The following is a 22,660-nucleotide window of genomic DNA, read 5'->3' as shown; positions in this document are numbered from 1 at the left end:
AAAGGGCAAAAACTTGCTTCCTGTTATGTTTCATGTTGTCTTTTGAAAGTTCAGCAGCTGAAAGCTACCATGAAACAAGCCAGAGTATCCAACAACATCGAAAATGCTAAATAATGCTTTTGATGAGACCAGGCTATACTCTCCCTTGAAGATATCCAATAAAACGTGTATTCAATGCAAGAAAAGTATCACCAATATCTTTTAAAATAAACATTAAAGGACTGGTAAAGGTAAGAATGTATTCATTTAGGAGAAGCTATTACTGCTTATGTCACAGAAAAGACTAAGAACTAAACTATTTGGAGTGAAGACTACAGTCTCTGTGCTTCAGCTGAAAGATAAAGGTAATTTGGTAAAATAATATCTGGATGAGATGTATCCCATACCTTTTTTGTAACTGCTATGTGCAATTGTTACAATCGTTAGGTGCTATATAAGGTAAAGCCAACAAAAATCTCTATCATTTCCAAATTGCTTGTTAGGTATCTGAGACATTTTTCATTTGAATATATAAAAAGACTCCCTGGCTTTTCTACATCAAACACTCTCTTTTTACAACAGATTCTCTGAAGATCACCCTTAGCTTCACTCTTCCTTCTTCATACCTGGGTAATCTACTGCCAAGAATTTCTGTAACCTTTACATTACTGGTTCAAAATTCTAGCATCCTATTCTTTCTGTCTGCAATCTTCATTCAGTTCTACATTACTTAATGCCTTTCTGCCATATCATCCTGGATGCCAGTGTAACCTCTACGTGGTCAAAAGAACAACTCAGTATGGCCAGTTCACCCAGAACAATGTTGTCTTGCACTCATGCTACTGAATATACCAAACTGCTATTTCAAGCTCACATTTGATGCCTTCCTTTCCTTTCTCTACATAAAATGAATTTCAGTAATCTGGCTTCCTTCTATGCTTTTCCTTGTATTTATAGCCTTATATTTCTGTCTCATGGCTAACATGCTTGCCTTTTATCAACTTGCTCTTCAAAAGTCATGACATACAGTTTCACCTCCTCCATTCCAGTCCTTTTGCACATAGTTGCAAAAGGGTTGTTTTTCCTCCTTTTCCTCAACTCAGATTTCAGGTCCTTCTGTGAAATCTTCTGGCCCAATGCACATTTAGCCTTGAGTTCAAGGCGCTAAATAAATTTCTTGTAGGGTAAAAAAGTTCCTGCTGTTACATTTATTAAGATGTTTCAATCATCATGCCTGTTTTCATCTCTAATGGACACACTATATTTGTATATCTGCAAGACCATTAAAGTTTCTTTTAGAAAGCAATATACTTTTAAAAATAAATAAAAGCAAATATTTTATAATCTCTGTCTAGGCCAACAGTTATAAGTTATGATCAGCTGTGACCTATTATTACCATTTTATCATCATTTTTAACCAAATCAATACTACTGCATATAAGAGAAAAGAGGCTACTTCAGAAAACGTCCACAGAAGAAGTCCAGCAAGTCCAGAGGAGGACTACAAAGATGATTAAGGGACTGCAGCATATCTCATATGAGGAAAGGCTGAGAGAGCTGGGACTGTTTAGCCTAGAGAAGATTCGGTGGGGGGGGGGAGGGGATTTTACAGGATGAGAGGCAACAGGCAAAAACTACAACACAGGAAGTTGTATCAAATATAAGATTTGTGGAGTCTCTCATATCAATATCTCATTGGAGATACTCAAAAGTAGTCTGGACATGTACCTGGGCAACTTGCTCTAGGTGACCCTGCTTGAGCAGGGGGACAAGATGATATCCAGACCCCAACAATTCTGTGATTCTGTGAGAAGAAAGCTGTGAACCAACAATTTTGTAAGTCCTTCCAGCCATCCAAAGTCCTGGTAGTTTAGTTATGCAGTTAGATCTGGAAATAAAAGAGAGAAATGCTGTCTAGAAAAGCAAAAATCAGAAAACTGCTTAGCTTACTGTGCACAGTGAGGATTCTCAAGAAAGAAAGTACATTTGCAAATGAGCAAAAAGAACTTTCATAAGTGCTCATGCAAACTAAGACATACTCAGGTGTGTTACCATCAATTACCTTGGAGTGTTCTATAGAAGTTCCCAAGCCTCCACTTCTGTCAGCATCACTTGCCACTTGATCATAGTCAGGAAGAATAATCCCCAAATAGCCTGTAGGCTACACAGCAGTATAATGCACAGTTTAGAAGAACAAAAGAACACTGCACAGACAAGTATCTCACAATAGAAAAGGGAGGAGAAAGAGGAATGTCTTTTTCTCAAACCTGTTCTTTCTTCTTCATTTTTCTGTACTTATATGTTTTTGTTTTTCTAAATTACTGGAAGAAGAGACATACTGGACCTTCTAGAGCTGCTTGCTCTTCAAGCTGAACACTGAAAAGTCTGTTAACAAGAGTGAACCTGTCCCTGCACAAACTATTCTTGCAGTTTTAGAGGTTGCATCCAGAAACTTTCCCTTTAGCCACTGAAAGCTGAGCGAGTGATTCTGCCCTTGGGAAGGTGTGGTCATAGGCAGTCACATAATATTAGCATTCAACATATTCATGAGTGATCTCATCTTTCTACAACCTCAGGGTATTATTGTTTTCCACTTTTCTAGTACTCTTATCTGTCTGAATTGGCACTGCAATCATTACCAGTGTTAGCCAAGAATTTAAACCTTCAGAAATCTTGTGCTGATACACAAAAAGAAGCAAAAAGAAGTTTTCCTTTATGGGAAAGCAATCATGGAGGTCTTCCATCTCTACGTATCTTCATGTATATGTAGTAGAGTTTAAAGAGAAAGTTTGATAGTATCTATTTTGATTAGTTTCAGCTTTACTGAAGAAGCGTTTACCCCACTGCTCAACAATACAAGTTTGTTTCATAAAAACTGAATATTGATACCCACTAACAACTATCCGACTGACATCAAATTATAACTTTAAAACAAGGTCTGAAGTAAAAAAATATTTTTCTCATATGTGTGCATGAGTGCAAGTACATGTGAGTCCATGCTTATATAGCCAGACCAGCTGAAGGAGTATCTATTTACTTTCTTAACATCTTTTGTGTAGGTGTGGTTTTCACAAAATCATAGAATCAGTAAGGTTGGAACGGACCTTAGGAGATCATCTAGTCCAACCTCCCTGCTCAGCAGGGTCACCTAGAGCATGTTAGTTTTGGGATCTCCTGACTCACAATTTATCCTACTAACACAAGTTTTGTTTTGGCATTGGATGGTTTATGTCACAAAAACAATTCAAGTGAAACTGCAGTGAAAAGCAGAAAGAGGAAAGTCTCCAGTAAGAACATTCTTGCTTTTATGACTTTGTTTATCCACATACTATCCAACTACAGTGCTACCAAGCAGTTCAACCTACAAGATTCCCCATCACCATCTTCATGTACTGACTCCCTCAATAGACTGAAAAACATGCTGAGGTATGGAAAACTCCCCCATTCAATTACTGGCCCAATCCTAACCTGCCCATCTTGTAATATCTGATGGGTTTATAACACAAGGACATTGTATAGGCACACCCTGAAAAATAAATAACTGTTCTATGTACCTTTCAAAATATCAATATAGGGATTCTTAAGTGGCTCTATTAGCAGCAAGCGGTCATAAGTTGTTGCACATTTGTCAAGTGGGAACTGGGCAAAGACCATATGAATTTTAATTTCACTTATGTTTCTAGCAGAGCTGGATGATTGGCTGGAATAGTATGTTTTAGTTTTTTAATTACATGCATTCCAGTTTGGACAGGAGTTCGAAACCAGTTCCCAGGGATGAGAAACAAACGCCACAGGCAGGAAGCCGTATTTCACACACAACACACATAGATCCCCACAGACAGATAAGAACTTTATTTGTCTAATTTGCATTTACACTACTGAAGTTTATTGGCCCTATGGTGTCCTTTATCAGATTTAACCTGATTTCAACGTGTTTAACATCAAGCGGATTCCTCAGATCCAACCTGTGGGCAATTCTTTCCAGGCTTGTTCTTACTCCTCCCAATACAGCATATAAGAAAAGTGAAGAGCAGGACTAGAACATCTGGAAAGCACCTGTTATAATTTGTGTGTGCTGCCATTTGCATTAATGACTTTTAAAACCAGTTGCAGCACTGCAAAACGCAAACTCAAGCTTTATTGCTGCTGAGTTGTGAAGGCAGGTGCATACAAAGGCTCAGACCACTGAAGGCTGCCTAGCCAAAAATGGTCATTTCTTCCAAAGAATCTACAAATACAGAAGATGTTCTCCTTAAGATGATCTAGATAAAATGTAAACTAAAGGAAAGTACATAAAAAAAACCCTACGGCTTTCTACAAGGAGTAGGTAAATTTTTTAAAAAGACAAACAGCAATATCACAAACAGTCCAGAAATACAGATATAATCAACACTCCTTCAAACTTTTTCTTTTCTCCAAAGACAGGAAACATAAAATGTATATTTAGGGATAAGTTTGACCCAACAGAGGACTACATGAATGTAGTACAAAAGCAATATAAGGTTGAAGGACTAATTCTAGTTCCTGGCTGGACAACTTAGAGTGTTTTGCCTCATGATAACCCCTGTATAAAAGCATTGTATGAATCACCTAACCACAAGTGCCGCTATACTGTTCTGATATGTGCTATAATACTGTAATTACAAGAAATAAAAGCAAATGCTAATTTGATATATTTACCTGAGTTCTACAGTTACCAGCTGCATGTAAAGAAGTGGGAGAATTTACTGCTCCTGTTTTTATTTTATGGGCAGAGCCAACGCACCATAACTGATCTGAGTAACCCTGAACACTTTGCTCAGAGGCATACTGAAGCCCCCCGCCCCCCCAAATTATTAAAGCAATATACCTGCAGGATGAAATTAAGGACCATTCAGTTTCTACACTAAGAAATATACTTCAAAAATAAACCCATTTTACTTTTGTAAAAGTGATTCAAGTAAGTTATTCATAACTGCCTGTATTTATTTCATTTTTTTTATTAAGTTAAATAGCAATAAATCTTTCAAAATTGCCTGGCATCTTTTCTTTTGTAATAACAGAAGAAAAGGAAAAAATAAAAGTGACCTAAGGTCTAAATGATCTACACTCTTCAGAAAACAAAAATCCCAAACTGAATGTGATGTGCTCCACTTTTCTTTCCTCTCAATGACAGCAGGTGTCACAGACCTCAAAATTTTTAAGAAGGTAGGGCTTAGTTTTATTTCCACTCTATCACTGACACGCTGAAGACCAGCATCTCTTCACCTCTGTGTAAAGCAGCCTTATCCTTTAGGTTAGACACCAGGTGAAAGGCAGAACAATAGTGGAGCCCCTTGATTTTATTTTGTCTGAGATGACACATCTGTGATGGACTCCTTGTTAGAGGTATCATAACTCACACTGTGCAAGAACAGCTGAATAAAAAGCAAGTAGGCATTGATTCTCTCCTTTTTCAGTAGAAAAGATGAGAAATAGCACTAAAGGTAAATACTTAATTTTTTTTTCTTATAAAATACAAGTTTTGCAATTACTGTATCAGCCTGGAATTAGACTGTCATGACATACCAGTGGCGGGAGGACCAGCCCCTCTTCTATTATAATTCAGGAAGAAGAAGACTCAGAAGTGTGCCAACAGGGGCAGCTGGATGAGGAAAATGAGGTTGCCCTTCAACTCTGAACTCTGTAAAATAGTCAGCATAAGAGCTTCAGTAAGCTCCCTCATACAGGCCAGATAGTTTTAAAGCCCACAGATTGAACTTTGGAAGGATAAATATTCTCAAGCATTGTCTAGGAGAGAGTTTGCACAGATCAAAGCTGTGCCAGGGAGCAACCTGAATTTAAAGCACGGAATGAATATCTAATGTCTGTCGCCCACACCTTGGCCCATTTTGATTTGTTAGGATAGATGTAAATGTTGTTTCCCAGCTGAATCTGGATGCTGGTCCTTGGCTCTTCAGAATAGGTGAGGAAGCTGGTGTTGGTGACCTAGCAGTGTTAGACAGTATCAGCAGCCCAGCAGAATATTAATGAGCCCCACCGAAAATAGTCTGTAGGCACACAGTCATCCATGCTGAGCTCTGCTGGAAGTCACAGGATCCCTGAAGTCTCAGAGGGGAGGTGGGAAAAAAAAAGCTAAGTATCTCTTTAGGGGATCCCAAGACAATTCAAAGGAAGAAATGTGTCCCCAGACCTAGTTGTACTATGAATGTCTTCTTGGGTAGGACTGCTACTCTTTTCCTGCAGAGAGTATATTTCATGCATAACATGCCCCATGGATTTTCTCAGAAGGTAAAAATGGAGTTTATTTTTCTTGTTCAGAAAGTGAAGGACTTCAGGGGATGCATAACTTCCCGATGTAACAAAGACACTCAGCGTGACTTTCAGAGACAGGCCGAGGGGTGTCACACATGAGGCAGTGACTAAAGCTGAAAGACAGGAGGGAGCCATGTTTAGGGTCAGAGTAGAGGGACGGTCAAAACAGAAATGAAACCTGAGTTCTCTTGCACATGGCAAATACAAATCTCAACAAATCTCTATTCTTCAGAGAAGTGAAGAAGGAAGGAAGAGAAGCAAGGCAGTTAATTGAAGCAAAAAACAGAGAACTTTGTCATTTCTACTACCCACTAAAAATTGAGATAGTTCAGTACCACCTAATACTGACAACTTATGCCTTCATACCTGCATTAGAAAGGTTATTTGAATGGTTGTTTGATGAGAAGTTAGGACTTCCCCTATCATCTCCAAGAAAAGCTATGCAGATCCTCCTGGTTAACTAAGCAGTAAAGAAGAGCCTCCTATCCCTTCTTCTAAAACTATTTACCTATGCCTGTTCAGATATGCTAAGTATATAAAGGAATAAATCTGTATTCAGCCCTCAGGATCCTAAAGCATTGTTATAACTGCTTATTTTATAACTAAAAAACCCTGAAGTTTCATTAGTTACCACAATATCAACTGTAAAACTGGGAAAGCACTTGAACTGTATTCTGCTGTGTGCATCAGCCACATGTTGCAAGCTAAATTCCAATTGGAGAATGTTTATGGCCAGCAAATGCAACCCTGAAAACATGCTGCCTGGTTTTCAAATCACCCTCCCCCACTCTGAGTTGTAAGAAAGTGAATCTGTAAGTCATTGAGAGGAAGAAATGTAGATAGAGAGGGTGAAAAGAATGAATTAAACACAGAATTCCCAGGATGCCACGTTTAGTCACTCTTCCAACTATTAACATACTTTGGAAAGAAAAAAATACTCATGTGTGTGGCAGAGAAATAGCCTTGTAGTTACTGCTTTTCTGCAGAACAACTCACAGGAGTCTCGCAGAAAAAAGAATGCATCACATCTCTTGAGCTAACCTGTTACAAAAAAAAAATGCTTACTGAGACAAACTGTGAAGGTTTACAATGACTGCACTGTAATCACTGAATTATTGCACTGCTGCGTCTTACTTCAGATTTCTATCAAAAGGCACAAAGCTTGTCCCTAAGATTAAATTTCAAGTAAAATGATACATACTTATGTTGATTTCAGTATGTGAAATTCTATCACCAAAGAATTACCAGATTGGAAATTTTACCTAGGAAACACAAAATCAGTGATAGATTGCAGGGGAAGGTTATGGCTTATGATTTATCCAGTAGAAGTACTTAGCTGCACAATCAAGGTGCAGCTGAGGTTTTGGGCATAATGAGCAGTGCTTGTAAACGTGGACTACTAGAGTCTTCAGCAGCTAGAGAGTCACGAGATTTTCTCAGTTCAATGAAAAGAGAGGCTTGTCCATGGCTGTTACTGTTCTCCTCTGACTACAGAGAAAGTCTATGGAAAATAAAAATATCCATAGTAGCTGAGAAAAAGTTTTTCCATTTGGTCCTTTTCAAAATGATAAACAAGTAGAGTTCTCTCTCTCTTGCTCGCTCTCCCTCTTTTTTTTAATTGAATTTAGTATTAGAACTGGGACCTAACTTCTGATCTCATACTACTTATAATATGAGTAATACTAGATCTGTCATTTTATTCAATTTTTTTTGCTTTACATCTCTTAAACGTGACATGAGGAAGCAGCTCTCTTTCAACCTATCCAACATGTGCATCTCATTGTGTAATACCGAAAGGTGAACCTCTGTATAATCTCCATAGCTGGTCAGTTGCTGTTAGGCTGCCAACAAATGTACCAACATACTATTTTTGGTCAGGATTTTTGCAGTCCAGACACTTATACTGAAGAACATGGACACAATCTGTTCACTGAAGTCTTTTAAATGAAGAAAGTTATTTTTACTCCCTAAACCCCAAAAGATGAGAAGTAGTGATTTCTAACATGAAAACTGGTAGGCCATATTACCTGCTCTTGCAAACTGTTCCAGCCTTCCCTTTTCACCCAATAGTTGGGCTCTCTAATACATACGTATTTCTCACCATTTCCCCTCGTATATAAACAACTAATTACTTTCATTTGTTGGTACCGAATTACAAAAGCACTATTCTATATGATGAAAAGATAAGGACAAATCAAAAGAATATACATATACATTCCATTCATGCCAATGTAATCATAAAAATTAAACATGTTTTCCCATTCTTTCAGCTAAGCTCTTTAAAGAATGCTGCTGCTAAAGAATCCCCCCTACCCACTTCCTTCTCTGTCTTTCTGGTGGCTTACCACAGATGACTATCATTTGACCTATAATGAAACTCTCTGGTGACTCATTGTCATATAGTTATTCAGCTACATAATACGATACAAGCACATTCATAATTTTCACAACCTCTGTCTAATACAAAATGTTTCTGTTTCTTGTTAAGGAAAGAGTCAGAAGATGCAGGTGGTTCTCCTAAACATGAACTCATTTCTTCAGTATGAAACAAAGTACAGTTCAAGGCAGCAAATTCAGTAAATACAATAGCTGGAAAACAGATTAAATATAAAACAGACATGACATCTACCTCTTCATCTAGGCAAGGCTTTATCCTACTGTACACATACCTTCATTCTGAATTCTTCACTGTTATGTTACAGTTCGTATTTAGTAAATTCAGAGAAAACCAGCATTATCATACAGAAGGATCAGAGGGCTTGAAACAATCAGCTATGGTGTTTTTCTAATCCACACACTTTAGTGTTAAATCTAAATGACACAAATGTAACCAAAATGAGATGTCTGCTTACTCTTGGTAAATAAAACGTAAGTCCCAGTCTAGCTCCTCTTAAACTCACTGGATAGTCTTCCATTCGTTCAGGGAAACAAAATTAAAGCCAGTAGGCTTGTCTATGTTCCCACTTCTACCAATTTACTTATGTGTGTTTTAAACATATGTTAGTAAACTTCCTGCAAATCCCTATCTGGATATTTTGGTTTAATCTATATTTGTTTTGTTTAGCTTAGGTCAAATAAGTGAAATAAACTATAGTAAAAAAACCACATTAATAGTGAACACAGAGCATCACATTATTTTTTTATATTGTCATGTATTTCTCTGGTATAGCCATTTTGGTAAATGTCTACTGTGATGACAAGACCTAATAATCATATTTAGACTAAATCAAAAGAGGTTAGTCTAAAGCTGAAAGAGGACTGTCCTTCCCCCATGCCATAAGAAATTTGACTAAACTAGTTTAATTATGTCAATACAAGATTAAGTGAAAAAAGCTACACTATAAAGCCATGATGATCCAATGAAGAAGTAAAAATTCATATACAAGAAACTGCAGTATTATTTGAAAATAGTGACCACAGTACTTATTAGCTACAGTCTAGCACAGCACTGTATTATTTCTAGTATAGAAGATTTGATTCTCACACTAGTTCCCACTGAAGAAAAGGAATAGAAATGGAAGAAAATAGCCTGAAACCTTTTCAAGTTTCTGGGAAAGATGGATTCTTGTCACCAAACTGAGCACAGTTTTAATATAGCAATTAAATTTCAAAAGAGATAAATGCTGCTGGTCTGTAAGACAACTTGAAAATGAGGCTACCTAACCAATATCTTTAAGAGTCTGTGTCAGTGCAGTAACATCTCTGAAAGAACAGCTAATGTACAAAAGGAACGGCAGCCTGTAATTTATTTACTAAGATTACTTGACTTCTAGAGTTTAAATTCAAGAAGGGCAGAAAACTTCACCTCTGTGCAGCAATGCTTTATTATTTTTTAGTTTTTTCTGTCATTACACTTATACATATTCTATCTAGACACTGGACTTCACTCTGCGTTCTTGAAAACCATGACCAATATCCTGAAAAGGAATCATCTTAAATCAAGATTTAAGAGCCTAAATGCCTTGAAAATCTTGGCTCATGCTGTTAGTACCTATTTAAATATTATTCAGCATCCTGATTTCCCTTCCTTCCTTTTTAATTACCTAAGAGGCAAGTCCATTGAAACTCAACTTTAAATCTCCAAAAGAAGAATAAAATAATGGACACTAGATTAAGGCAAACTTACTTCTACTGCTATTTCTTTTTTAATGTTAGAAGACTAGTTATTTATGTATTCTCCAATTCCAAATAGATTTGTTAAGTGGATCATTTTGGTATGACTTATCAACAAAGAAAAGCCCCAAAGTGGAGTTGGTTATTTTCAGGAATACGAACAAAAAATTCTTGGGCAGCTGCTCAGCTCTTTCTTGAATCAGACAAACAAATCTGTTTGTCCTCTCCTGACTTCTAGTTTCTACAAAAAGAAAATGCAAAAACTGACAAATTTACTGAATTACTGTAATTGTTCAGGATTAAACGGTTTAGCTATTTAGTGGTCTGGTGATCTATTTTGCCATCAGAATCTCTAAATGCCTTCGTTTTCTCCCATCCTTTGCTTCTCATATAAATAGACCTTCTGTTTACCATGTAGCAGTAGATATACCATGTGATGCTGCTGTCTAGTTTACCACACTCCGAACCTCCTATTTTACAATGCCCTCACAGCAATAACAGCTTTTGTTTTCACATGGGATAATCTTTCATAAAATGACTCTAGCAGAGTACTTATTTATCTGTTATGATTTTTTTTTAACGAAAATAATTATTTGCATGGAGTACTTTTTAAGGACTTCAATTACAGAAGACTTGGAATTATTATTTTGAGGGGAGCACATAAGTAAAATTAATTAATGTTTGCACAATCTAGAAATTCGTAAAATTTCGTGAGTGTTTAATCAAATAATACACATTCAAACTTACTACTCTTCTTATTTACATCTGGGGTAAAGCACATTGGGATATGAATGTGACAAGCTTCATGGAGATAGCCATTGTATAAACCACTTTTAGGCACTTCTCAAGTCTTCATTCACCCTGATTCTTTATCTTTATTCTCTTTCCCCTTGTCCATTCCCATCTGCCAAAGTCAGTATCAGTTAAAGAATATTGCTTCTATTCTTCACTCACCACCCACATGCAGTTGTGAGAGCAACACTAGTCCTTCTAAGCTCCTCAGGAGGCTACTTCTGAGGTTCTGCTTACCATTCCTCTTCACTTTTTGGTGAGGGAGGAAGATGCTGGGGGTTTGAGCCAACTGGCTGGTGGTAAGTATTTCAGCTTTGGCTCTTACTCTGAAAGATGAGGTAAGTACCACCTCTCTCTCTCTGATTGGCAATCAGCAGGGTCAAGAATCTGCTTCCAGGAATGGAAAGGGACACTGGCAGCTGCCGGGATGAAATGAGAGAAAATGCACAATACGTCTCATCAAAGAAGCACCTAATGTTCAGGAATAACACTCCGGAGGCATGCAAAGGAGAAAGAAAGGATGCATGCACCTAAAGGAACATGAATCTGTGACATAGTTGTGCCACAGCATATCAACCAGCCACCTGAGACTCATTCTTAGACTTTTAGCAGTTTATAGTTGTGGGTGGTAAGACTACAATTACAAAATAAAAACTGTTCGGAAACCCAGAAATAACACCTATTAATAGCAGAAGTTGGCTTTTAAATCTTGTAATGAAGTTAATCAGTTTTATCAACTGAATACATGAACTGATGTGACCATTCATCATATGTCTCTTCTTTATTTCCATTCTCCGATTATAGTTGCATACACTAACCACTCCACATTTCATGTAACAGAATTTTCAGTGCTTTTAATGTTGTTGTATTTACAGCATTCTACACCATCTTCAAAATCATCTTTTACACTTCAACATATATTAGACAAAAAGAGAATGAAATTATTGTGGAATTAAATACTATTAGAACAATCACTACCACCATTTCTTTCCGTTATTGTCTTGCAACCTGAACTTTTGTCAGTATTAGCTGTTATTAACAATATATTATACTCTCTATATATACATATTTCTTTGTTTTCCTTATTTTGTTCTTTCCCTACTTAATTTGTTACAACTACTTAATTTGTTACAAGCAACAAGGTTGGTTGGTTTCAGTTCCTACGCATTGAGAAATTTCCAGCTTTAGCCTAGGGCCACAATTATATAGTAAATGGGACCTGAAATTCTTACTGAAGTGCTCCCGACTCTGGTCCACTGTTGCTGCCTTTGCTCTTTTCCTGAGGTGGGAAATACATTAGTTTGAAACTAAGATTTCTACAGGGAGATATTTTACCTCTATTTTCTGTGACACACCATAAGTACTATCGAACATATACATACTTTGAGTACATAGCCAATGGAATTTTAAAAATGTACAAATCACACAATTTCTTATTCCTGAAAACTGCATGACCTATTGGGAGTTGGCACTGTCCAGATTATTGTATGGATAAATGCAGATATTAAAAAAACAAGGAATGAGTAACTAGAGCTTTGAGTGCTGTGGAGGAGGCTAAACTATCCCCAAATGCAAGATCTGCTAGCAGATGTTGCTTGAATCTAACTGAAGCTTTGGAAGGAAATGCTACCAGTCTCTTTCAGCTTTCCCTGCATTTTGTAACTTCAACTCATCAGCTAGAGCACTCCAATACTAATGGGAACAATCTATTGAAAGTTTGACTTCAAGTCAATATTGTTCTTCCTGTTCTGACTCAGATCAGTTAGCCAAGAAGTTAGATGACCTCATACATATTAAATGAAATATTTAAGCCTGGCTTTACACAAAACTGTGCAAAATGTCACCAGTTTTACACAGTTCCTGCATATTTACTCAAGACACCCAAGAAACCCATCCATTCATGCCCATACAGTGTTCCATGCAGACCCATTGCCACAAATAGATAGACACTGATCAAGTTTCTCATTTTCACAGTGCCCAACATGCCAGGCAGGTTTGGTACTCTGACAAAGAGTTATCAGCCACTCTGCAATTCCCTTCCCTGTGTTCCTTGGACAACTTTTGGTTTACTCTGCTGAGATGGTCAAAATCTTTATAATCTATCTAATCTAGCTAAATAATTTGGGTTCCTTTTCTCCAATATAAACATTAGAAACATTGAAAGTATTCCAAAAATAAAATCTAGAACATGAAGTAGAAAATAATTTCATTCTGCTTTATGGACCACTTGCTAGATCACTGCTACTGAAATTCTACCAAGTCCACACAATTGCTGTGCATCCCTTTTAGGATATTTCAAATTATTTCTGATAACAGTTCACAATAAGGAACATGCCTATACATGTAGGTGGCTGAATATCTGATTGTGTCCTCCATAGAGTATAGTAATATTGTACAATACATCAATCCCTTGCTCAGTCTGACAAATATGAGTCGCTGACACTTTAGGTTCCCTTCAAGAAAACGAGGTAAGAGGGTGAGACAAGTTGATGTTAGTTTTGTCTGCACGCTAACCTAATGACTCATTTCTCACTTCAAACCTTTTTCTACAGCACTCCATAGAATTGAAGTTGGTGGCCTGATCTTCTTAATTTTATCAAGTTTTTAAACTTACGTCTTCTGTGCCTCTGACAGACTGATGTCATTTTGCACGAATTAAACACAGAACAGGATTATTAATTACCTTATCCTGATACTGAGCGATTACTTCAGAAGAAAATCTTTTGAGTTAACAGAATACAGACTGACATAATGTAGTTCTACACCAGTATTCAGGAAAGTGGGGATGGAAAATACCTCTGATTTTGGTTATTAAATACAAGTCCAGTCTTTCAGGGTTCAAGTATACTCAGGGAGGGAGACACATGACTGACAACATAATCCTAATTGCATAATTAAAATCAGGCATAATCAATTAAGAGATAACTGACCTTACTGAATACTTTGTTGTTAGTGCATTTTCTTTATCAAATATGCCATCTATGATTTGATTAAATGCTTCTTTTCCTCAAAGAGAGGTTTTGCACAACAAGCCTTATTAAACAGTAATGTTTTCATTTAAGATAGTCCAACTTTATAACAGAAGTTACTTCAAACTACATGATAGATAAAATCAGAAGAGTGTTGGAGAGGGAAGGCAGAGAGAGCACAAGAGGGAGAGAGGAGGAGAACACAATGATTCCTAAATAAAGGGAAATAAACTGGATATCCAAGTTATCCAAGGATAATTTCCTTTAAAATTTTTTATTGTGAGGCATTATTTGAGCTACTGTATGTATTAACATGATCAACAAGCTACTATTAAACAGACTAAAGAAGCTTTAGCTAGAATCTCCTGTAGAGAAATGGACTTTCCCTCCTGTATTCCAGACACACAAGTGAGACGCATGATGGAAACCAGTGGAGGAAATAAGATTTTTTGCCTGCTCCCTCCCTGCTGGCTCTGTACATGAGCCAGCAAAACTGCTGAGGAATGCAAAGTGTTCCATTGTTTTGTCACTGTTACCCTTTCCACATCTTCAGAAACAGTGAAATTATATTAAATAACTGAGTTTTTAATAAGTGTGTTTCAGATAGAAGCATAATCAGACCATTTAATAAACATAAAGAGAACTTGGTAGGAACAAGGACTTTAAGGATCAGACCTAATATTAATAACAAATTATAGTATCCTATAATGCATACAACTTTTTTTTTATTATGAAGGGTCTCAGAGTGTGTGTATCCATGTAATTCAGAAATCTACCAAGCTGGGAATTTTCTGGAGACATATTATTTCATTAGGAAATGCCAATTCATTCTGAAGGGTTTTCCTATACCAAATGAAATTTCTAGTTAGAGAGAACAACTCCCCAGACCAGTCAATAGCTCAGTCATTAGGGTACTCATCTGCACTGTGGGAGACTTGCCTTGCAAATGCTCCGTGTTCTGCCTGGTATTCTTTTCTGTTCATGTTATGATACTTTGCATAGTTAATTACATGTTCATTGGGCTGCAGAAATATATTTTTACAGTCTGATGATCTGGATACTTGTCTAGGAAGTAGGAGACCCAAGTGAAAAGTCCCCATTCTGTCCAGTTCACTAGGAAGACTTCAAGCTGGCTGAACACCTGGGTGAATACACTGCCCAACAAGCTATTTTGGGACAGATCCTCCTTTTTTTACCCTTGCCCCATAGATTTTTCAGAAATTCCCTCTTTCACAGATGTCAAGAGAATCCAAATGAAAAAACTTGAGGTTTATTTGGGCAAAACTCTCCTGGGAGCTCTTGGGCTACCCCGAGTACCATGCAGCACCCTGAACAGCAGGTCACATGGGAATCTCCCTTTCAGCACTTAATTTCAAGACAGGACTAATATGACTAGATTATGCAGGCTAAAAACTTCAGCCCACCATGGCTGGGTCTACCAGATTTCCACAGCTCTACAAATCTACTTGGAACAACATACACAGCTTTTTCATTCAAGTTCTACCCAGAAGATGTAATGCCTCTTTGTTTCTCTTCAGGGATGTGGCCAGAAATTCCCCACTTTCCTTGCTCCTTCCCATCCTCAGTTAAATAACAACAACAACAACAACAAAAGGAAGAGAGATCTTTGGGATCCTCTGCCCCTCAGAGCACACTAGATGGGCTAAAACATTTTGTTTCTAATACATGTCCATCTTGATGCACCTCTGAGTTCACGACTCTCAGACTTCCTGTTTCAGGCTGCATGCAAATGCAGTGGAAGTACTACTCCATTAAAAAAAAATATATATATATATATTTTGGCTTATGTTTTCAGGCTAATCTTTTAAGCCCAGAAAACAAGAAACATAATATACAGATATTTCTAATGCAAATAGAGAACTATGTATTAATCATAGGAATCTAGGAACTGGCAACCTAAATACTATTACCAATACTTTATTTCTTCTTATTATATAAATTCAGTTTTTTAAAAAAGGAGAATTTTGATGAGAAAATTAAAATCGGGTATCTAAGGACCATTGCATTCCAGAAGTCAAATAGAAAAATATTGTTATATATATTTAAATATAAATGTATTTTTTCTAGTAGCTTGTCTTCTCTTGAATCCTGCACAAGTGTCTATGTCAAAAGGTGTTTGTCAAAATATACTATTACCATTCAACTAGCACATTTACAGTCTCAACTCAAAATCTTATTTTTATTTATAAACATTTCTTGTATTTCTAAAACACTTAACAAGTTGTCTCTGCTGGTGTTTTTTTCTCCCTATGTATTTCCTCCATTTTTATTGCTACTGTATTTTAATAAAAATATCTATTAACTGCATTCCAGGAATGAAGTTAGAGGTTGAACTGAGAAAAAAAGTTAAGTATTGCATTACTTTTCTTCTCTTTTTATGCTTTTCTTTTTTAAAGCAGAGGGAAGAAATGGAAAATTCATAAAGTGAAATAATATTTGCCTACAGACAAGGGAGAGACTTCTGATTCATAAGGCTCCACTCTTGAGAGAACATAAAAGGCAAGTACTTCATTCATGTCATTTATTCTACCATTAGAAGTTTATTTCAAGGAGAAATCTCTAACATTAGTCAAAGGTGAACAAGGAGATATTCTTAGTGGACTGAACATTGGACAATATAACTTTGGCTTGGTTCTATTCCTGTCTGCTGCTGTCTTGCTGAACGACCTTGCTTATGTTGTTTCAATTCCGTCTTGTATTTTTGCCTTCTGAAAAATCAAACTTGAAGTATGTACTGGTTTTATAAAATGTTTCAATATCTGTGTACAGGAGCTGCATAGAGAAGGCATTTTGCGAGCATTTAAGTAATCAAGTAGCTTTATATTACTAGTAACCTTTACATCTGGGCATAGATACAGCCCAGATATGGAGCTATCATATGAAGGGAAAGAAAACCCTTTCTGTTAGAACGAACTTCTACATCTCTCAGCAAGAGATCTCTTGCTGCTTAGTTTGGCAGAGCTGTGCAATGGAAAGACACATTCACATCACCAGAAGAGCCCTGCATAGTGTAGCAACAAAAAGAATTTCCACTCTGTTGAATGGAGCACCAAAGCCAAGTAAAGCTAGTACAGTAATAGTGATATTTTTTCTGTTTCCTATTTTTCAAGCAATTCCTATCAATATAATACATCTGAGGCATATGAATTTTAATCGATGATAACAATATATATAAAAAGCATTTTCTCCAAGAAGTTCAGCCTTCAGTAACTTCTTTAAAATTAAAGGCAATGCCTCAAGAACAAGATTTAACAATTCAATATAAATCTACAGATTATTTGTCATACTTGTCATTTTTGCCCCAGTGGAATTATAGTTTCAGAAACCCCAGTTCTATCATTTACAAGAAAAAACTGGCAGTATGCCACAGTCACAAAGAGTTCACTTTCTAGAACTACCCTTGGTAGTAAAAAACTAAAATTCACCTAAAATTTATAAGAAGAAAAATTGTGGATGAAGACTTGGAATTGGATGAGATTCTTCTAGAAAAGGCAATTATATATGGTGCCTAGTTTTCAGAGGACTGGGTCACTCACAATTCTAATAGAATGCTTCAGTATTTATACAGGTAAATACATGTAAATACATCTGTACATACATCTGTAAATACATTTAAATACATCTGTATTTAAGACCTGCATCAAAAAGAGAAAAAAAGAATGACTTATTAAAGATATGAGATCTATTTAAAACTGCCACCTTAAAGAATAACCCACTAAGTTATTTTCCATTAAGTCAGGCAAGTTTTGAAAGCAACAACTGAACTTAAATCAGCTCCTTCTGTCAAAGACATTGTTCTCATATGTGGTTTTAAGAACTTTGGATGACAGCAAGTTAACCTTAATTGTTCCTTGTTTAGCTTGCACCATTTAAATAAATAACACATCTGGTTTTCTAGATATAACATCTTTATATGTTTCTCCCCTTGCACTGGGAGGAAGAAGGGCATTTGTCTACTAATTTGGCTCTCTGTACATGGGAAATGTTATTCATCACATAGAACATGGATGCAATTAAATAACCATATTGAGATCTGCTGTTCTGTTTCTTAAAGGACAAAGTTAACCTGAGCTGACTTTGTCCTTATCAAAGTGTCCTTAACCAAACTGGCAAAGTTCAGCTGAATTGCTGTGGCTGGTATTGCACACCCAGATTTAGGACAAATGAGAGAATCCAAATGGTGAAAAGAATGATAAGAATTTCAGGAAACAGGGCTTATGAGATAAAATTGAGTAAATTGGACATTTTGTTCTAAGAAGAAAAGACTGAGGAGATATTATAGCAACCTCTGATATGTTTGAAGATATATTTGAAAAGTAGTTGTTTACTTTTTGCCATGTCCACAGCATGATGTAGTGGGATTAATTTACAAAAAGTGAAAGTTTGGTTTGTTATGGAAAGTTTGTCAACCATACAGAAAGATATTCAATTAAACAGGATACCTTATAAAGGTTAATAAACAGGTTACCTTATAAATTTATATATAAATTTATCTTATAAAAATTTCTCATTACTGGATTTTTTTAAAAAAGATTATAGACAGGTATCCCTCAGGTATATTTGATATGTACTTAATCCCCAGTCAGAGCAGAAGGCAGAAAGAGTCAAGATGATCAAGTACGGCTGCTAATGGTTCTATATATTTTACTTCTTTCTAAAAGTTAACTTTGTCTTCCTTCCAAAAAAACTTTTTTTTTTTTTTTTTTACAATTCACAAATTTAAAAATATCAACTGTGCTAAACTAACTTTTCCTCTTAGAATAGGAAAGTAACACATATGTCTTGGGAGCATCTATTTTTTCTCACTCAGAAGTAAATTAATTTGTCCACAAATTAAAGTAAATGTACAGATCAGTCCTTGAAGAAATCCAACACTTTTTTATTCCTAAGACCTTTGGCAGAATAAAGCAGACTCACTAGACTTAAAACGCATTGAAATATCATACACAAGCTTTGTTCAAATGTATCTGTGCAGCGTTTGTGGGGTTTTGGTACTATTCTTTAAAAATGACCGCCTTTTTTCTTATTCAGTTGGATTGTTCTTATTCACTTTCCTTAAAATTTCCGCCTATTGAAATAACTTTTATTTCTATGGATTTCCAGGATATCAAGGCATTACCTTCAATAAAATGATTTTTCTAGAAGAAGAAAGTTCCCTGGTCATAACAGAAATGAAGTGCAAGGTCACCATCAACAAGCACAACCACTTGCACCGCTCTGTGCCCCTGTCCACCTCATGACAAGCCAATTGACCCTGACAATATTTTAGAGCCTTTTCCTCTAGGAAAAATGTCAGGGACTGATTTTCTCAAGGATTTCATTTTAGGCAAAGGCAAAATGCAGCATTTTTGCCATGGAGGACAATGGAAAACCTCCTGAAAGCAGCATTTCCTATGAAGAGCAAGCAGTGTACACAAATCTTGTTGATAAATTTCCAGTTAAGAGAAAAAAATACGCAAAAATAATCATTAAGCCTAAATAACTAAGATTCAGAAATATTTAATGAGACAATTGTCTCCTTAAACATATTCTCACCTAGTACTGAAGGAAAAAAAAAAAAAAAAAAGAAGAGAGATATGGCTGATAGAGCAACAAACATTAAAAGATATGTGAAGGAGGAAGAGAAAGGCTCTGAAGTATGTCTACCAGTGAATCCAGCATTCAGCATTCAGAAAAAGATGTACTGAACAACAGGAGATAGGGGAGGATCTGTTTGTGCACACTCACAGAGTTTTTTCTCTCTTTTATCAAGTCCACATTTCTTAAAGAGTTTCACTGCATTTCCAAAATCCCTCAGTTTTGTAAATCCTGCTTATTGGGGTAGCTAAATTAGCTCTGTAGCACTTTATGGCCTGGAGTCATTGATATCTACTCTCAATTTTAATTTAAGGCAGATTTTGCCAAGAATATATGCCAGCACATTAGAAAATTGTTAAACAAATCACTTGAGGCGAAATTACTTCTTAAAATATGGTGCTTGGTCTGAGGTAATCACAGGGTGTTGTGGCTGTCACAGCTACACTCTATTAACGATATAGCACCAGACCAACTGCTTTCATTTTTGGAGAGGCCCCAAAAGGTGGTATTGAGCAATAGCTTTTCTGTCTAGAAACCTCCTATGCTGGGTAATGCAGAATACTCCAAGCTTTTCTGAATCAACGTGCGTGAGTCATTGTGGTTCTGTGGCCAAATACCAATGCAAAATCTCCCAGCCCTTCCTCTGCAACTTCAGTTGGATATTGCACTCCTGTCCCCATCAGTGCAGTTTGTGCAGTTTTGCTGTGTGATGTTGAACAGCTGCTTAATGTCACTGTAGATTCATTATATTGCAGTGGCAGGTGAAAGAAATTGTGCACTTCAATGTAATTCTACATGCAAGTGACATACTACAGCTTTCTGAAGACTAGCAATACGTTCTTAAAGTCTTCTCAGGACCTTCTGAGAAAAAGGTACTGTAAAAGTAATAATTTATTAATATTTTATGTTGTATATCCTTACAATATCCCTGCCACAAGTTTGAAACAAGCACAGGAACACTGTGGAGAATCGCAAAGCCACTTGAAAATTTTTGAAAAGCAATTCTTACAGCCCTACAGAATACTATTATAATCCCAGTGTCACTAGTTTGTAGTAAATCTAAATTCCTATTTCAAGAAAAAAGTCAATAATACTTTTCCTCTTAAATACTCCAATTTGGCACATCTTTGCTGAGTTAAGTTATAAAAAATCTGTTAGAAAAGGCCAATTGCTTCCCAGATTATAATTTTGCACAAGTAAACATTTTTCTCAAACTTGCTAGATACTAGAAAAAATTGCAAAACCAAAAATTTTACTGAAATTTTTCAAACTTACAGCTGTAACACTCTGCCAGTATTCTGTGGTATATAATGAACAATAGCATATTTATATGTTCAGAAGATAATAAAATTTATGCAAGCCAGCAATACCACGGGAAAAAAATGGATTATGACACAGTCAATTTTTGTACTCAGCTCCATGCTGATGAACTTAATTGCATTAGTGTGTATTTTACTCATAGTAGTGTAGAGCAGAAAGTAGCTAACTGCCTATGATGGACATGGACTGTGTTATATAGCATTATTTAAAAGCAAATAGAGTCAAAAATTACTGATATTTTGCCTTTTATACTATCATATTCTGTCTCTGTGGATCTGTAGAAAATGAAACCTAAAAGGAAATCTGAACTCATGTTTCCATAAGGACACATTGTATACTTGTGTTTGTTTCTTTTCCATGTTCAAGTAAATTGGTGTCTTAACATGTTCAAGTGAATTGATATTTTAATATAAGAGAGAGGGAGTGAGAGCCTGCAGAAATAAATGATCTGGTGCCTTTTTAATAATAGATCTATACTAGCAGAAAGGATGCTTCTTAATAATGTGTTAGCTAGTGCATTAAGATCCAGCATGAACAAGATAATTAATACTCATTAGAAGTAGACTGGCAGATAGCAAATCCTAAACTCCAGAACCACCCCATCTCAAAGAGGCCTCTAAACCACAAGTGTACTTCCCAAGGGCTTTTCTATACTTCCCTATAGCAAAAAGACACATACCTTTCTAGTATCTGAACAACCTCATGGTAGCGCTTACTCTTTTCACTAATGAAACAAGCAAGTTCCAAGATTAGCTGCCTCAAGCTGGCTAGGATGTACCCAAACCTAGCATTCTAACTGAAGTTCATCTTCATCACCTATATATATTTAAACAACAACCTGCCTCATCTAAACTAGAATTTGAAAGCATGCCAGCAAGCATGCCTACATGGGTATATATTCTACAAAACAATTCTTTCTTTTCTTCAACTCCACTTCCTCAGTGCTCATGTGATTGTACACATAAAAGGTGAATGTAAGAAGAAAAAAAGTTCTAACATACCTTTTCTATTCCTAAGTTGTTGTTTTCCTGGAGGTAAATTAGGAACTTTTGGCTTAATCAGATCTTCATGGATTGCCATCTTTGGAGGAAAATAAATCTCTGTCATCAGAAACTCACCATCTCAGGTCATCCAGCTGAGTCACTGTACATCATTAAATACTACTTCAATACAAATGAGGCATTAGGAAGACTTGACAATGTGCTGTGCCATGCAAGTTTTCCTGGCATGAGAACAGACTTTCCATATCACCCACAAGTGATAAAATCATAGGTACTCATACAGGTTATTTCAAACCACTGTTGATAAAATCTTGACATATCATCACATTTTTCTGCACCAGAACCATGCCATAAAGCCAGACTACAGAAGGTACACTCATTCATAGGAACATCACTACCACAAAAATGACTATTCTTGCTCTTAGTAATCATTTCACCCACTGTCTGACACAATTCTGTTCTTTTTACATGCAGAAAAGGCAGGGGTTACCTTTGTCCTTGTGAAGACAAACTTCCACAAAAAAATATTAACTATTTAATATTTTTAAAGATACTCTTAAATCAAGAATGAAGCTGAACCTTGACTTGGTACTT

General features: G+C 36.3%; 2 long non-coding RNA genes across 13 annotated transcripts in view; both read right to left on the bottom strand.

The window, feature by feature from the left end:
- LOC134149436 (uncharacterized) overlaps positions 1-22,660 on the bottom strand; it is a 206,769-nt gene that overhangs the window by 175,969 nt on the left and 8,140 nt on the right. The window lies entirely within an intron of this gene.
- Positions 1,723-22,148, bottom strand: LOC134149471 (uncharacterized). The gene is made up of 3 exons (XR_009960439.1): positions 22,067-22,148; positions 2,042-2,140; positions 1,723-1,867 (listed from the first exon to the last, which is right to left on the bottom strand). It is a non-coding gene; the product is annotated as an uncharacterized LOC134149471 (long non-coding RNA).

This window comes from Rhea pennata, chromosome 1, assembly GCF_028389875.1.
Source record: "Rhea pennata isolate bPtePen1 chromosome 1, bPtePen1.pri, whole genome shotgun sequence".
Classification (NCBI taxonomy): domain Eukaryota; kingdom Metazoa; phylum Chordata; class Aves; order Rheiformes; family Rheidae; genus Rhea; species Rhea pennata.
This window is presented reverse-complemented; position numbering and strand designations above follow the sequence as displayed.